The 17,500-nt window shown below is 43.3% G+C and overlaps 9 non-coding genes across 9 annotated transcripts; all 9 read right to left on the reverse strand.

The window, feature by feature from the left end:
- Positions 1–6,172: 6,172 nt before the first annotated feature.
- LOC128370213 (5S ribosomal RNA) lies at positions 6,173–6,291 on the reverse strand. Its single transcript, XR_008322325.1, has one exon. It is a non-coding gene; the product is annotated as a 5S ribosomal RNA (ribosomal RNA).
- A 411-nt stretch (positions 6,292–6,702) lies between these two features.
- LOC128370214 (5S ribosomal RNA) lies at positions 6,703–6,821 on the reverse strand. Its single transcript, XR_008322326.1, has one exon. It is a non-coding gene; the product is annotated as a 5S ribosomal RNA (ribosomal RNA).
- A 413-nt stretch (positions 6,822–7,234) lies between these two features.
- LOC128370215 (5S ribosomal RNA) lies at positions 7,235–7,353 on the reverse strand. The gene has a single exon (XR_008322327.1). It is a non-coding gene; the product is annotated as a 5S ribosomal RNA (ribosomal RNA).
- A 413-nt stretch (positions 7,354–7,766) lies between these two features.
- Positions 7,767–7,885, reverse strand: LOC128370216 (5S ribosomal RNA). The gene has a single exon (XR_008322328.1). It is a non-coding gene; the product is annotated as a 5S ribosomal RNA (ribosomal RNA).
- Positions 7,886–14,869: 6,984 nt separating this feature from the next.
- LOC128370217 (5S ribosomal RNA) lies at positions 14,870–14,988 on the reverse strand. The gene has a single exon (XR_008322329.1). It is a non-coding gene; the product is annotated as a 5S ribosomal RNA (ribosomal RNA).
- Positions 14,989–15,401: 413 nt separating this feature from the next.
- Positions 15,402–15,520, reverse strand: LOC128370645 (5S ribosomal RNA). The gene has a single exon (XR_008322733.1). It is a non-coding gene; the product is annotated as a 5S ribosomal RNA (ribosomal RNA).
- A 412-nt stretch (positions 15,521–15,932) lies between these two features.
- On the reverse strand, positions 15,933–16,051 carry LOC128369943 (5S ribosomal RNA). Its single transcript, XR_008322103.1, has one exon. It is a non-coding gene; the product is annotated as a 5S ribosomal RNA (ribosomal RNA).
- Positions 16,052–16,464: 413 nt separating this feature from the next.
- LOC128369903 (5S ribosomal RNA) lies at positions 16,465–16,583 on the reverse strand. Its single transcript, XR_008322067.1, has one exon. It is a non-coding gene; the product is annotated as a 5S ribosomal RNA (ribosomal RNA).
- A 412-nt stretch (positions 16,584–16,995) lies between these two features.
- On the reverse strand, positions 16,996–17,114 carry LOC128369904 (5S ribosomal RNA). Its single transcript, XR_008322068.1, has one exon. It is a non-coding gene; the product is annotated as a 5S ribosomal RNA (ribosomal RNA).
- Positions 17,115–17,500: the final 386 nt, after the last annotated feature.

Genomic DNA, 17,500 nt, shown 5'->3' on the forward strand with positions numbered 1-17,500 from the left:
TAAACTGAATTCATTTGTCACATAAAGCCTGCAGCCAAAACGCTCAGGCCAAAATAAATAAAACAAAACCCAGACACCATAAAGAAAATACACTACAAAATAAAATACTCACACATATTTATGTTTGTGTAGCCTGCAGCCAAAACGCTCAGGCCAAAATAAAAAACACGACAAACCAACATAAAGAAAATACACAACAAAATAGAATACACACAAATCTTTCTCCACATAAAGCCTGCAGCCAAAACACTCAGGCCAAAAAAAAAGAAATAAAAATAAGAACCCAGACAATAAAAGGAAAAAAACACACAAAAAGAAAAACCATAAAAAAACACAAATTATATTCTACACAAGCCTGTAGCCAAAACACTCAGGCCAAAACAAAAAATAAATAAATAAATAAACAAAATAAACAAAGAGCAAAAAGGAAAAAGGAGAAAAATACAAAAAACAAAAAAACAAAAAAACAACAAACAACAAAACAAACCACACACACAAAAAAATCCCAATGGTGAGGCAAGACTGCTAGCCCCAGTCCACCTTTACCTCTCCATCTTCCCCAATCCTGATGAGGGTACTCCCCATAATGAACCCTCTCTCAAATTCCTCACTATCTAATGATCTGTACATCATGTTGACATCCCTCTTCAATCCACTCCTAAATATGCTCCAGACTTCAGCTTTCCTCTTCTCATAATGGGCCAGATTCCTCCTCAGTTTGACTGCAAACCTTGCATGGCTCAATGTGTAATTCAAGAGACTCACCCCTTTCATTCTTCCTTCCACTCCAAACAACCACAATTCCTTCCACTCCATTCTCTCTACATATCTCTCATTCCAACATCTGTTAATTAACTCCTTCAATCTCTCAAAATACCCCTGCAACTCCTCACATTCAACAAACTCATGCATACATGTTTCAACTTCCACTCCACATACATCACATTCTTTCTTCACATTCACATCAAACTTACTTATAATTAAATTATTAAAAACCCTATTGTGCCTTAAAAGAAAATCAAAATTCTCACATTCACTACTATTCCATTTCACTCTCAGATTCATCCATATCCTTTTCACATCCATGTCATTCATCACTCTCATCCATACTTTCTCTGCAGCTGGTCTCCTCACATACCCCCCTCTTAAACATTTGTACAACACTCTGGTTTTCACACTCATCAGATTCACTCTCTTCTCACTTTCTCCTACATACATCTCAATCTCTCCTTGCTCATCCACCACATTCTCTCTCTCAATCATTTCCATCCACTCTCTGGGCATCCCTCCCTTTATCTTGTCCATCATCCCCTCTGCTGTACCCATCCACATTTCATCCCCCCTGCCCCTCACCTCATCAACTACCACCTGTGCCCTCATAAACCCTGGTACATATTCATATACTAAATCCCTCACCTTCCTAAAACCAGCCCTCCACATCAATCTATTATATAGTGTTTCCCCTTCCCATGTGATTTTTGGATTTAAAAACACCGGCTGCTCCCATACTTGCCTTACATTCTTACATTCATACTTCACACACTTCACAAACTCACCCCATGATCCCAACACCTCCTTATAAAAATCAGACACCTCACTCAACATTCCTTTCTTCAGTTCCATAAACACTGCACTATCTCCACACCCTCCACATTTATCAATCGCTTCTTTTAAAAACACCTTCCATGTGTGATCCCTGTTGTTTCTTAAATACCTCACCATCATTTTCACCCTAAGTGCTTTCTTCTTCTTTTCTAAATTAATCAGTTTCAGTCCTCCATCCTCATACTCATTCTCCATCACCTCCCTGGCTATTCTAACTCCCTTCCCATCCCACAGAAACTCACTCACTACTCTCTCCACCTCCTTCATCACTCTCTCAGGTACATCTAACACATTCATTACATACACTAACTTACTCATCACTAACGCATTCACAACTACCACCTTCCCTTTCAACCCTAACCCTCTGCGCTTCCAAAACCCTAATGTCTTCCTAATACTATTCACTATCCCTTCATATTGCATATCTCTCCCTTCCTTATCCTTTATCCCTAAATTAACACCTAACACTCTGAAATAATCCTGCTTCTCTTTTAACCCTATCTCCACCCTTCCTATGCTATCCTCTCCTATATACATGATCTCTGACTTCTCTATGTTAACTTTAGCCCCTGATGCCCTCCCATACAGCTCTAAACTATCTAATACCTCAACTATACTTTCCCTGTCCTTCACTGTGACTGTTGTGTCGTCTGCATATTGATATAATAAACTCTCTTGTCCTCCTGGTACCTCTATCCCCCTGATTTTATTGTTTTGCCTTAATAGTAGTGCTAGTGGTTCAGCTGACAGTGAGTACAGCAGTGCTGACATTGGACACCCTTGCCTAACCGACCTTTCTAACCTAAATGTGTCTGTGACTATACCATTAATTTTAACACAACTATGTGCCCCCTCATACATCCTCCTAATCCATCCACCTAACCTATGCCCAAAACCCATTTTCTCCAACACCCTGTACAAGTAAGTGTGATCTACCCTATCAAATGCCTTATTTAAATCTAAATTTACTACAATCCCTCCCTTTCCTTTCTTCATATAATCTATTGTGTCTCTAATGCTACTTACTGTGTCTGCTATATCCCTACCTGGTATACTATAAGCCTGCGTGCTCCCTACCACCGTCCCAATGACTCTTTTAATTCTGTTTGCTGACACCCGTGCTAATATCTTGTAATCTGTGTTCAACATTGTAAGTGGTCTGTAGTTTTCTAATCTATCCCTATTCCCTTTCTTATATATGATGCTAACTAGCCCTGTCGACATATCTGCTTTCATCCTATCCTTCTCTTCTATCCATCTAAACAATCTATCTAACACTGGCACTAATTCCTCCCTAAATTCTATATAAAACTCCCCAATAATACCATCTATCCCTGGACTCTTATTCCTACCTAACCCTGCTATAGCTGCTTCTATTTCTCCTGTCCCTATGTTACCCTCACACATCTCCCTATCATCATCACTCACCTTCACTTCTACTTTCTCTAACACCTGCCTCATGCTATCTTCATCCACTTCTCCTGCCCTAAATAATTCCCTGTAAAATTCTTCTACCCTTTCTGCTATCCCTACAAAATCTGTAATTTTCTCTCCCTCCTTTCCTTCTACCTGTTCTAAATAATTCCTCTTCTGCTTTGTTTTCTCTAACCCTAAAAAATACCCTGTACATTTCTCTCCCTCAATCACATGTCTCGCCCTACTCCTGACTATTGCTCCCTTACACTTCCTCTGTTCTATCTCCTTCAGCTCTTCTTTAATTCTTATATAATTCTTCAGATCACACTCCTCCTCATCTATCCTCTCTACCTCTCTTTCTAACTCCTCCTTCAGTTTTCTCTCCCTCTCTCTCGCTCTCCTATTCCTACCTCTACTATAATTTATGCTCAACTCTTTAATTTCTATTTTCAAATTCTCCCACCACCCCCCAACATCCTCCTCATACATACTGTCATTCATTCTCATGTTTATACATTCTCTCACTTTCTTTTTATACAGTTCATCTTTCACTAGTTCACCATTCAGACACCACACACCCCCTCCCCTCCTTTCCATTTGTTGTTTTAAACTAAACTCTAACACCATGTGATCACTTAGTGCAGTAACTTTATATTCTATCTTTCCTATCCTATCAACTATGCCCTTTGCTCCCAAAACTAAATCTATCCTGCTCTGTTTTAAAACCCCTCTCACCACTTGTCTCCTAGAAAAAGCCCTCCCCTCTGGATTCCTCTCTCTCCACACATCAATCATCCCTCTTTCTCTCATCATCTTTCTCAACACAGCTCTCGACGAATCACTCCTATAACATACACTCGATGACGCATCCAACCTTCCACACCACACATTAAAATCACCCACAATCATACAGTTGTCACCACACATTCCTCCCACCCTCTCAAAAAAAACCCTTCTCTCTCTCTCCTCATTCGGTGCATATAAATTAATTAACTTAAACGTTTTCCCCATGTGTTCAAATATAATACCAATCATTCTCCCTTCCCCATCATCCACACACTTTCTAACATTCTCAATCACTCCCCTCTTTACTAAGATTGCCACCCCCCTTGATTTATCTCCCCCGTTATTCACATACATCTCACCCCTCCATTCTCTCTCAGTCTCTCTCTCACACACATCATCCCAGTGAGTCTCTTGTAAACATACAATATCTGCATCACACACCAGCAAGGTTTGCTGTCTCCTGTCTCGGTCTCTGAGCCCATTACCATTGAAAGAGGAAAAGCTGAGCGCCATCAAGAGTATTGAAAGGGATGTCAACATGAGTACTTATCATTTAGCTGTTTTCTTTTTTACTTTTTCCAGTCTCTTACTGTGCCTCTTACTTTTAGGTCTTTTCCTCACCTCTCCCACTTTCTCCATGTTATCATCCTCACTCACAGTCACATCCGATACCTCCCACTCCATCCCACTCACCCCCGCACCCCCGCTCATTCCCAGTCCCCCCTTTCCCACCATCCTTACCCCGCTTGTTTCCCCGTTCATCCCTCCTCCCGTTCCTCTGACTTCTGCGTCTCTCTCCCCTCCTTTGACAGTCTCTGTTTCCTTCTCTCCTTCCGTCGGCGTCTCCATTACTGTCTCTCCCTCTCCGTCCTTCTCCTCTTCCTCTTCCTCTTCCTCCTGCATCCTCTCCTCTCCCTCTCCTTCCAGTCCTGAAGTCACGTCCTCTTCTCCCTCTCCGCTCCGGCTTTGATCCTCTCCGTCTATCGCCTCCTGGCTCCAACCTCCTTCTCCCGTCTGCTCCTTCTCCTGCTGCTGCTCCTGTTGCTCCACCTGCTGCTTCTCCGCGCACTCTCTGGCGTAATGTCCTTGTTTGCCGCACTTATAGCAAGTGAAATCCGGGCAGTCTCTAACTATATGTCCTGGCTGTATACAGAGCCGGCAGACTTTCACCTGCCTGTCGTGGATCACCCTGAAGTGCTCAGATCCTCCCGCTGTTTCAAATTTTGTGGAGTACGGGAGCGATTTAACAGTGTCTGTAAACTTCACTTTAAGATATCTTGTCCCGTCTGCAATGGTAGTTCCCGGCCACATCCGTCTCCTTATCCTGGATACAGGGATTACTCCCCAGTCACGTAATTTGCCCAATATTGTATCGTCATCAATATATGTGGGCAAATTAATAAAAGACACCACCATCTCATCATTGTTAATTTCTCTAGACGTTACAGTGTTATTTTTAATTCTCAATCCGTCCATTATTTTCACCTTCCCTTCTTCAGTTTTCATAGTTAGCTCATAGCTTTTAGGATTCTTAAATCTGCAGCCAATCACCTCACCACACTCCTCCTTTACTTTTCTGAGAAGTTCCATCATCGTTATCCTGTCAGTTCCTTCTATTTCCACCACTAGAGTTAATCTTTTTTCAAAGATTGTTTTTTCCTTTACTCCATTGTCCGTAATCCGTTTATCTTGTGTCATTGCCAGTCCATTGTCCTTTGCCATGTGGTCAGTCCCAAACATTTCGCACAGGAAAATAAAGTCCCCCAAACAGCAGGGCTGTCGGGGGAAAACTACAAAAACAAAACAACACAACTATAGACAACGAATACAACGAACAAAAAAAACAAAAGGAACAAGGATAATTGATATTCTGGTATCTTCTCACTCTCTCTGTCTCTCTGGGTCCATTCACTTCCTGAAAGGGGCGTGTTCAGGGTGGCATGGCCGTAAGCGACGAAACAGGCCGCAGAAAGCCCATTTAAACATGCTGTGACACCACTGACAGTTGCTCACACCAGCTGAGTGGCGGATAATGGTGTCTCAGCCATCAAACACATGCTATCCTTTAACAGTACTTTGATAGGAATAGTTTTTTTTTTTCTGCGGAGAAACACACAGCTGGAAGGACTGCAACCTTGTTCCTCAGGCCATTTGTGTACATGCGGGATGATTGCAGGCTTTTTACAGGCTGTAACAGTGAGAACTGGAACCCTAAAAACTACTTGGAAAGTGAGGCGTCTCAGTGCCACCTCTCTGGCGTGCATTCAGACACAGCTGGAATGATTGCAGCTTTTGTTCCTCAATGCCCTGTGTGCGGTGATGGAGCAACAGCGCCCTCCTTTGGTGACAGCTGAGAGGGAAAAAAAGCTTACAGCACCTGGTATTCCCAGGCGGTCTCCCATCCAAGTACTAACCAGGCCCGACCCTGCTTAGCTTCCGAGATCAGACGAGATCGGGCGTGTTCAGGGTGGTATGGCCGTAAGCGACGAAACAGGCCGCAGAAAGCCCATTTAAACATGCTGTGACACCACTGACAGTTGCTCACACCAGCTGAGTGGCGGATAATGGTGTCTCAGCCATCAAACACATGATCCTTTAACAGTATTTTGATAGGAATAGTTTTTTTTTTTCTGCGGAGAAACACACAGCTGGAAGGACTGCAACCTTGTTCCTCAGGCCATTTGTGTACATGCGGGATGATTGCAGGCTTTTTACAGGCTGTAACAGTGAGAACTGGAACCCTAAAAACTACTTGGAAAGTGAGGCGTCTCAGTGCCACCTCTCTGGCGTGCATTCAGACACAGCTGGAATGATTGCAGCTTTTGTTCCTCAATGCCCTGTGTGCGGTGATGGAGCAACAGCGCCCTCCTTTGGTGACAGCTGAGAGGGAAAAAAAGCTTACAGCACCTGGTATTCCCAGGCGGTCTCCCATCCAAGTACTAACCAGGCCCGACCCTGCTTAGCTTCCGAGATCAGACGAGATCGGGCGTGTTCAGGGTGGTATGGCCGTAAGCGACGAAACAGGCCGCAGAAAGCCCATTTAAACATGCTGTGACACCACTGACAGTTGCTCACACCAGCTGAGTGGCGGATAATGGTGTCTCAGCCATCAAACACATGCTATCCTTTAACAGTACTTTGATAGGAATAGTTTTTTTTTTTCTGCGGAGAAACACACAGCTGGAAGGACTGCAACCTTGTTCCTCAGGCCATTTGTGTACATGCGGGATGATTGCAGGCTTTTTACAGGCTGTAACAGTGAGAACTGGAACCCTAAAAACTACTTGGAAAGTGAGGCGTCTCAGTGCCACCTCTCTGGCGTGCATTCAGACACAGCTGGAATGATTGCAGCTTTTGTTCCTCAAAGCCCTGTGTGCGGTGATGGAGCAACAGCGCCCTCCTTTGGTGACAGCTGAGAGGGAAAAAAAGCTTACAGCACCTGGTATTCCCAGGCGGTCTCCCATCCAAGTACTAACCAGGCCCGACCCTGCTTAGCTTCCGAGATCAGACGAGATCGGGCGTGTTCAGGGTGGTATGGCCGTAAGCGACGAAACAGGCCGCAGAAAGCCCATTTAAACATGCTGTGACACCACTGACAGTTGCTCACACCAGCTGAGTGGCGGATAATGGTGTCTCAGCCATCAAACACATGCTATCCTTTAACAGTACTTTGATAGGAATAGTTGTTTTTTTTCTGCGGAGAAACACACAGCTGGAAGGACTGCAACCTTGTTCCTCAGGCCATTTGTGTACATGCGGGATGATTGCAGGCTTTTTACAGGCTGTAACAGTGAGAACTGGAACCCTAAAAACTACTTGGAAAGTGAGGCGTCTCAGTGCCACCTCTCTGGCGTGCATTCAGACACAGCTGGAATGATTGCAGCTTTTGTTCCTCAAAGCCCTGTGTGCGGTGATGGAGCAACAGCGCCCTCCTTTGGTGACAGCTGAGATGGAAAAAAAGCTTACAGCACCTGGTATTCCCAGGCGGTCTCCCATCCAAGTACTAACCAGGCCCGACCCTGCTTAGCTTCCGAGATCAGACGAGATCGGGCGTGTTCAGGGTGGTATGGCCGTAAGCTACGAAACAGGCCGCAGAAAGCCCATTTAAACATGCTGTGACACCACTGACAGTTGCTCACACCAGCTGAGTGGCGGATAATGGTGTCACAGCCATCAAACACATGCTATCCTTTAACAGTACTTTGATAGGAATAGTTGTTTTTTTTCTGCGGAGAAACACACAGCTGGAAGGACTGCAACCTTGTTCCTCAGGCCATTTGTGTACATGCGGGATGATTGCAGGCTTTTTACAGGCTGTAACAGTGAGAACTGGAACCCTAAAAACTACTTGGAAAGTGAGGCGTCTCAGTGCCACCTCTCTGGCGTGCATTCAGACACAGCTGGAATGATTGCAGCTTTTGTTCCTCAAAGCCCTGTGTGCGGTGATGGAGCAACAGCGCCCTCCTTTGGTGACAGCTGAGAGGGAAAAAAAGCTTACAGCACCTGGTATTCCCAGGCGGTCTCCCATCCAAGTACTAACCAGGCCCGACCCTGCTTAGCTTCCGAGATCAGACGAGATCGGGCGTGTTTTTTTTTTTTTGTCTTTTATTATGAAAATATATTTGTTTGTTTTTTTAAATATATTTTTGATTTACAATATTCTCACATCAAATGTTACAAAAATCCACCTTTACAGTCACACATTACATACAAAACAACCCAAAACAAACAAAACAAAACAAAAACCATTTAGTTCACAAACCCTGCTACCTTCCTCTATCAAATTTGCCCCAACATTACAATATATCAACATTCGTCCTAGTAACTGGCCATAACAGCTCCCTTTTACAATATCCACACTATTATGGCACTCTTTACTATATAGTATAGGTCACACATCACACACAAACCCCAAACCAAACAAATAAATTAAAGATAAACTATTTACAAACCTTGCTACCTTCATCTATCCAAATTACCCCAGAAATTACAATATATTAACATTCATCCCAGTAACTGGCCATAACAGCTCCCTCTTGCAAGATCCACACTGTTATGGCACTCTATACTTATCAAAGAAAGTCACTTATCACACACAAACCCCAAAACAAAACCAAAACCAAAACAAAACCAAAAAAAAAGAATAAATAAAAAGGAGAAAAAAATAAAAATAAATTATTTACAGACATCATTTCTTCTATCAAATTACCCAATATAACATTATTGCTTTTAGACATTTATTTGAAGTATTACCTTCTACCAGTGCCACTCAATTTCACCCTTATGTTTGTAAGTAAATAGACTACTGTGTTCAGTGAAGAGCTTAGTGAAGTTCACAGCGCTGTGCATCATCCTATATTTAATCTGAGTCTGTACTATGCTTTTGAAGATTGACCAGACAGAAATGAGCCTATTTTCATAATGTGCTATGTTACGTCTTGATTTAATAGCCCATCTAGCATGACTCAATAGGAACCTGCACAGCTCTGTGTTCTTCACCCTGCTCTTCTCCCAAATACCAAATAAAACAAAAATTTCCCATGAATCCCTATCATCCCAGATTAATCCCAGTTTTTTGATCAGACAACATTTCAACCTGCCAAAAAATTCACCCAGTTCATTACATCTTACATACATATGCACTAAATTTTCATCTTCTAACCCACACACATCACACTCTCTGTCGACCCCCCTGTCCAACTGGTGCAGGATCACATTAGTGTAAATTTTGTTATGTCTTAATTTGAAATCATGATCTGCTGCTTCAATGCTATTCCCTTTAATTTTCCATGTCTCCCAGATTTTATCCCCATCTAATGTAGGATACATCCTGCTCCAGTAGGACAACGAGGCCGGCCTCTGTGTCACCTTCATTACAACACGTTCATAGATTTGTTTGCACTTTATCACACTGAAATCTCTGATTTCTTCACCATGAAAAAATGTTAAATCAGGAAACCTACTACTCCTGTCTCTTCTCGTGTCTGATTTGATTTTTGATTTCCATGATTGTGGTATACTTTCTTGAATTACTTTGTAATAATTGTCCACAGTTGCATATTTTACATCATAATCTATGTCTTTTACACTATCATATACTGCCTGCGTGGGTAGAAACCCAGGTATTACTTCATACATTATATCTTTCAGTTGAACTATTTTTGCCTGTATCATCTTTGCATTATACAACAATTGATCTCCTCTTTTGACATATTTGTTCAGAAAAATAGGTAATTCTTTTATCATGCACACAGAGCTAGCCCCATAGTGTATGTGTTCTAAGAACTCTCCCTGAGCTGACAGGACCTCCCTATAAAAATGTGGGAGTACTGCCATCATGGGTGTCTTCAGTTTCATCAGTAACACATAATCCCCTATATTTAATATCTTATTCAGAAAATACCTCATTAAGTTTTTCCAGCCATAGTCAGTGTTGTCACAGAGATATTTCGTAACTAACTTGATTCTAAAAGCTTTTTTCCTACTTTCTATATCTAACAGTTTTAGACCCCCCTCATTATATTTGTTTATCAATGTTTTCCTAGCTATTTTACTAATTGTGCTTCCCCAAATGAATTTAGTGCTTATTTCATGTAATCTATTCAATACCCACAAGGGTAAGTCTAATACGTCTAACACGTAATTCAGTTTAGAATAAACCAGACTATTTAACACCACTACTTTCCCATTAAGTTTTAAATCTCTCATCCTCCACCATGTTAATATCACTTCTATGTTGTTTAGTATTTTTGTCCAGGTTTCATCTCTTGCCATCACATTATCAACTCCTATATATGTTCCTAGTATTTTCACATGTTTTGGTTGTATTTTCAGTTTCATGCTGGTTTGTGCAGGGCTGACCATGTTAATAAATAGTACTTCTGATTTAATGATATTTATCCGGGAGCCTGATGCTCTACCGAACATGTTCACTAGCTCAATTGCCCTATTCACACTCTCCATATCTTTTAACATCAAGGTTGTGTCATCCGCAAATTGCTGGATGACACACACCCCCCCTCCAGGTAAATCAATCCCTTTAACATGATTGTCACATTTCAATAACACACTTAAAGGTTCCACAACAATAGAATATAACAGTGAAGACATGGGACACCCCTGTCTTACTGACCTATTTAGTTTGAATTCATCAGTTAAGACACCATTAATTTTGACTCTCCCTGTCGCTGTACTATATAATAGTTTTAACCAATTTGTAAATTTTTCTCCAAATCCCATTTTCTGTAATACTTTAAACATGAAATCATGCTCCACCCTGTCAAAAGCTTTGTTAAAATCTAACGAAACCAAAATCCCTTCCCTCCCTGTTATTTTTAAATATTCTATTGTGTCTCTAATAGTATGGATTATGTCTGGTGCCCCCCTCCCTGGAATACTGTATGCCTGTGTCGGTGCTATAATACTATGCATGACTGTTTTAACTCTATTTGCAAACACCTTCATCAAAATTTTATAGTCTACATTTAAAAGAGTAATAGGCCTATAGTTGGCCAGATCTGTTTTATCCCCCTTTTTAAAAATCAGGGTGATTACACCTTCTGCCATCGTCTTTCCTATTCTTTCAATCTTTATCATTTCATTATATACCTTTAATAGAATCGGCTTAAGCACACTGGCAAAAACCTTATAAAAATTAGCCGTCAGCCCATCACTGCCCGGACTCTTATTAGTTGTTAAATTTTTTATAGCTTCCTCTATTTCCTCTACTCTGAGTTCCTGATCACATAACTCTCTATCTCCTTCAGCTAACTCCACTTTTAATTTGTCTAATACCTCCGATGTTATTTTATCATCTGACCCTTCTGATGTAAACAGATTTACATAAAATTCATGCACATTTTCTATAATATTTGATAATTTTGACGTTACTTCCCCACCTTTAATTTTTAACTCATGTATATAGCATTGTTCTTGTTTTCTCCTTTCTAAGTTTAAAAAGAAGCTGGTACTTTTTTCTCCCTCCACTGCATATTGTGCTCTACTTCTTATTATAGCTCCTTCACATTTTTTCCTTCCCAGTTCTTTTAGATCTTCATACAGAGCGCCCAGCCTGTCTTCATCACCAATGTCTTGCATATTTATTTTATCAATCTCAGCTATAATTTTCCTTTCCTTTTGTGATTCTTTCAATCTCAATTTCCTTGCAAAATTAATGCTTTTCTGTTTAATTTCCCCTTTTAGATTTTCCCACTCTTCTATGATATTGTTTATGAAAACAGGCTGTGCACTCTTCTTCATAATTAAATTATGTATGACATTCACATAAGATTCACATTCCAATAATTTTGCATTTAGATGCCACAAGCCTCCTCCCCTTCCTTTTCTTAAATCCCCCATTGTAACAGTTAAAAATGCATGATCACTTATACAATTTGTCTCATAGTAAGCAGAGTGCACATTTATAAGTTGATCTTCTCTCACAAGACATAAATCAATTCTGCTTCTATTTATTTTCCCTTCAACTTGCTGTATTCTGGAATATGTCCTCATTACTGAATTTTCTATTCTCCACACATCACACCATCTCTCCTTTAACATCCAATCCCTTAATATAGCCCTGGAAGTGTCTGTTTTCAGCGGACCCATCACACTACTATCTAATGTATTTAGTTTTACATTAAAATCCCCCATGACGATGTCAGTAGATTGTCCATGATGTTGCATGTCCTTGAAGAAAACTGAACGTTCACCTTCCACATTCGGGGCATATATATTCAATAGTTCATAAGTCCGTTTATTTAATGTAAATTTGATTCTTATCCACCTCCCTTTCCTATCACAATTCACTAAAGTTGCATCTATATCACAGTTCTTTTTATTTATTAATATACTTACTCCTCTTGCTATGTTTGTCCCATAACAAGAGAAAATTTGTCCACTCCACAATTTCTTCATTATTATCTCTGTTGCTGCATCCCAATGAGTCTCTTGTAGGCAAATGATATCAGCTTTGCACAATCTAATCAGTTTATCAAATTTGGCAGTGCTTCTCAGTCCATTTGCATTTAAGGATGCTAGCTGTAGAGTCATTTATAAATAAAGAAAAAAGATATTCCCTGTCATATATATGTCCTTCATCATTTTTTATGTCCTTTTTTATTTTTCCTCCCTCTAGTCCCTCTCTGAGGCAAAGCCTCACTTTCCTCTTCAGTTATGTTTTTTCCTCCTACTTTAATTACATCCTCAGGTCTTACCCCTTTTGATGTGCTTTGCTGTCCCTCTGAGAGCGAGTTTCCCCCACCGTCGCTGCTGCGGAGGACACTCCTGCTGCGTCCCCTTCTGCTCCCGCTGTCCTCCGGCTCCACACCTCCTCTCCTCTCCGTCACCTCACTCTTTTCCTTCAGCATCTGGGTCCCCCTGGTCACGTCGACACTGTCGCTACTGCTCTCCTTCTTCCCGACAGCCTCCATCTCCTCCTCAGACTCTCTCCTCTCCTCCTCGTCCGTCTCCATTTCGCTTGACGCCTCCTCTTTTTTGCTACCTTCCTCCTCCACGTCCTCCTCCTCCACGTCCTCCTCTCTCTGTGGCCACCGCTGTCATGTCCACACATTCACGTGCATAATGTCCTTGTTTTTTGCACCTGAAGCAGTAAAACTCCGGGCACTCACGCAGTATATGTCCCGGTTGCAGACACAACCGACACACTTTCATCTGCTGATCATGCAGGACTCGAAAATATTCAGCTCCCTCTAGAGTGTCAAACTTGGTACTATAAGGCAGGGACGAAATCGCCTCAGGAAATTTTACCTTGAGGAATCTTGTCCCATCATAGATTTCCGTCCCTGCCCATTTCCGTCGGCGAATATCCGATGCCGGTTCCACTCCCCACTGACGTAATTTGTCCTTTATTTGATCGTCCGTTATGTACAGTGGTAGATTCAGAAAAGACACCACTCTTGTGTTTTTTATTAGTTCTGTTGCCACAATTCTTGAGTTTTTGATCTTAAATCCGTCCAGCAGTCTTTCTTTTCCTTTTATATTGCTCATGGTGAGCTCCCAACGCTTGCCATTCTTGGTCCTGCAGCCCAACACTCTTCCACATATGAGCTCCACTGCTTTTAAAAGATCAGTCATCGTAATAATATCATCCCCCTCTATCTCCACATTAATTACAAGCTCTTTGACAATATTATCACTCCTGACCTCTTTAGTTTTCCCCTCCGCTCCGTCCTCCTTCCTCCACACTGCTCCTCCATAACGTCCTCCTTGCTGCAGAGTCTCCTCTGCTCTCTCCACTCTCTCCTTCCCCGCTCCTCTCTCCACTCCTCTGTCGGCCCCACTCTCTCCGACCTCCACCTCTCCTTCTCTCCTCTCTCCACCTGCTGCGGAAGGACGCGAGTCCCTCCGTGCTTTCTCTCCATTGTCCGCCATATCCACACTCTTTATCTTATCCATTGCTTGGGTCATAACCTGATTATCCGTCCTTATTTTTTTTTGAGTCCGAAGACTGTCCCCCTGGCAGCATATGCTGCTGGGGGAATCAGTAACTTCTTTATCCGTTGATGTTATTCTTTTTCTCTTGCTGCTTTCTGACTCTTTGTCCTCTCCTCTCTCTCTCACCATGTGCTTCAGCTGTAACCAGGAAGTGAACCGGAAGTGGGCGTGTTCAGGGTGGTATGGCCGTAAGCTACGAAACAGGCCGCAGAAAGCCCATTTAAACATGCTGTGACACCACTGACAGTTGCTCACACCAGCTGAGTGGCGGATAATGGTGTCTCAGCCATCAAACACATGCTATCCTTTAACAGTACTTTGATAGGAATAGTTTTTTTTTTTCTGCGGAGAAACACACAGCTGGAAGGACTGCAACCTTGTTCCTCAGGCCATTTGTGTACATGCGGGATGATTGCAGGCTTTTTACAGGCTGTAACAGTGAGAACTGGAACCCTAAAAACTACTTGGAAAGTGAGGCGTCTCAGTGCCACCTCTCTGGCGTGCATTCAGACACAGCTGGAATGATTGCAGCTTTTGTTCCTCAAAGCCCTGTGTGCGGTGATGGAGCAACAGCGCCCTCCTTTGGTGACAGCTGAGAGGGAAAAAAAGCTTACAGCACCTGGTATTCCCAGGCGGTCTCCCATCCAAGTACTAACCAGGCCCGACCCTGCTTAGCTTCCGAGATCAGACGAGATCGGGCGTGTTCAGGGTGGTATGGCCGTAAGCGACGAAACAGGCCGCAGAAAGCCCATTTAAACATGCTGTGACACCACTGACAGTTGCTCACACCAGCTGAGTGGCGGATAATGGTGTCTCAGCCATCAAACACATGCTATCCTTTAACAGTACTTTGATAGGAATAGTTGTTTTTTTTCTGCGGAGAAACACACAGCTGGAAGGACTGCAACCTTGTTCCTCAGGCCATTTGTGTACATGCGGGATGATTGCAGGCTTTTTACAGGCTGTAACAGTGAGAACTGGAACCCTAAAAACTACTTGGAAAGTGAGGCGTCTCAGTGCCACCTCTCTGGCGTGCATTCAGACACAGCTGGAATGATTGCAGCTTTTGTTCCTCAAAGCCCTGTGTGCGGTGATGGAGCAACAGCGCCCTCCTTTGGTGACAGCTGAGAGGGAAAAAAACCTTACAGCACCTGGTATTCCCAGGCGGTCTCCCATCGAAGTACTAACCAGGCCCGACCCTGCTTAGCTTCCGAGATCAGACGAGATCGGGCGTGTTCAGGGTGGTATGGCCGTAAGCTACGAAACAGGCCGCAGAAAGCCCATTTAAACATGCTGTGACACCACTGACAGTTGCTCACACCAGCTGAGTGGCGGATAATGGTGTCTCAGCCATCAAACACATGCTATCCTTTAACAGTACTTTGATAGGAATAGTTTTTTTTTTCTGCGGAGAAACACACAGCTGGAAGGACTGCAACCTTGTTTCTCAGGCCATTTGTGTACATGCGGGATGATTGCAGGCTTTTTACAGGCTGTAACAGTGAGAACTGGAACCCTAAAAACTACTTGGAAAGTGAGGCGTCTCAGTGCCACCTCTCTGGCGTGCATTCAGACACAGCTGGAATGATTGCAGCTTTTGTTCCTCAAAGCCCTGTGTGCGGTGATGGAGCAACAGCGCCCTCCTTTGGTGACAGCTGAGAGGGAAAAAAAGCTTACAGCACCTGCTATTCCCAGGCGGTCTCCGTTCCAAGTACTAACCAGGCCCGACCCTGCTTTGCTTCCGAGATCAGACGAGATCGGGCGTGTTCAGGGTGGTATGGCCGTAAGCTACAAAACAGGCCGCAGAAAGCCCATTTAAACATGCTGTGACACCACTGACAGTTGCTCACATCAGCTGAGTGGCGGATAATGGTGTCTCAGCCATCAAACACATGCTATCCTTTAACAGTACTTTGATAGAAATAGTTTTTTTTTTTTTGCGGAGAAACACACAGCTGGAAGGACTGCAACCTTGTTACTCAGGCCATTTGTGTACATGCGGGATGATTGCAGGATTTTTACAGGCTGTAACAGTGAGAACTGGAACCCTAAAAACTACTTGGAAAGTGAGGCGTCTCAGTGCCACCTCTCTGGCGTGCATTCAGACACAGCTGGAATGATTGCAGCTTTTGTTCCTCAAAGCCCTGTGTGCGGTGATGGAGCAACAGCGCCCTCCTTTGGTGACAGCTGAGAGGGAAAAAAAGCTTAGGGCACCTGGTATTCCCAGGCGGTCTCCCATCCAAGTACTAACCAGGCCCGACCCTGCTTAGCTTCCAAGATCAGACGAGATCGGGCGTGTTCAGGGTGGTATGGCCGTAAGCGACGAAACAGGTCGCAGAAAGCCCATTTAAACATGCTGTGACACCACTGACAGTTGCTCACACCAGCTGAGTGGCGGATAATGGTGTCTCAGCCATCAAACACATGCTATCCTTTAACAGTACTTTGATAGAAATAGTTTTTTTTTTCTGCGGAGAAACACACAGCTGGAAGGACTGCAACCTTGTTCCTCAGGCCATTTGTGTACATGCGGGATGATTGCAGGCTTTTTACAGGCTGTAACAGTGAGAACTGGAACCCTAAAAACTACTTGGAAAGTGAGGCGTCTCAGTGCCACCTCTCTGGCGTGCATTCAGACACAGCTGGAATGATTGCAGCTTTTGTTCCTCAAAGCCCTGTGTGCGGTGATGGAGCAACAGCGCCCTCCTTTGGTGACAGCTGTTAGGGAAAAAAAGCTTAGGGCACCTGGTATTCCCAGGCGGTCTCCCATCCAAGTACTAACCAGGCCCGACCCTGCTTAGCTTCCAAGATCAGACGAGATCGGGCGTGTTCAGGGTGGTATGGCCGTAAGCGACGAAACAGGTCGCAGAAAGCCCATTTAAACATGCTGTGACACCACTGACAGTTGCTCACACCAGCTGAGTGGCGGATAATGGTGTCTCAGCCATCAAACACATGCTATCCTTTAACAGTACTTTGATAGGAATAGTTGTTTTTTTTCTGCGGAGAAACACACAGCTGGAAGGACTGCAACCTTGTTCCTCAGGCCATTTGTGTACATGCGGGATGATTGCAGGCTTTTTACAGGCTGTAACAGTGAGAACTGGAACCCTAAAAACTACTTGGAAAGTGAGGCGTCTCAGTGCCACCTCTCTGGCGTGCATTCAGACACAGCTGGAATGATTGCAGCTTTTGTTCCTCAAAGCCCTGTGTGCGGTGATGGAGCAACAGCGCCCTC

Source organism: Scomber japonicus, chromosome 12 (assembly GCF_027409825.1).
Source record: "Scomber japonicus isolate fScoJap1 chromosome 12, fScoJap1.pri, whole genome shotgun sequence".
Lineage (NCBI taxonomy): Eukaryota > Metazoa > Chordata > Actinopteri > Scombriformes > Scombridae > Scomber > Scomber japonicus.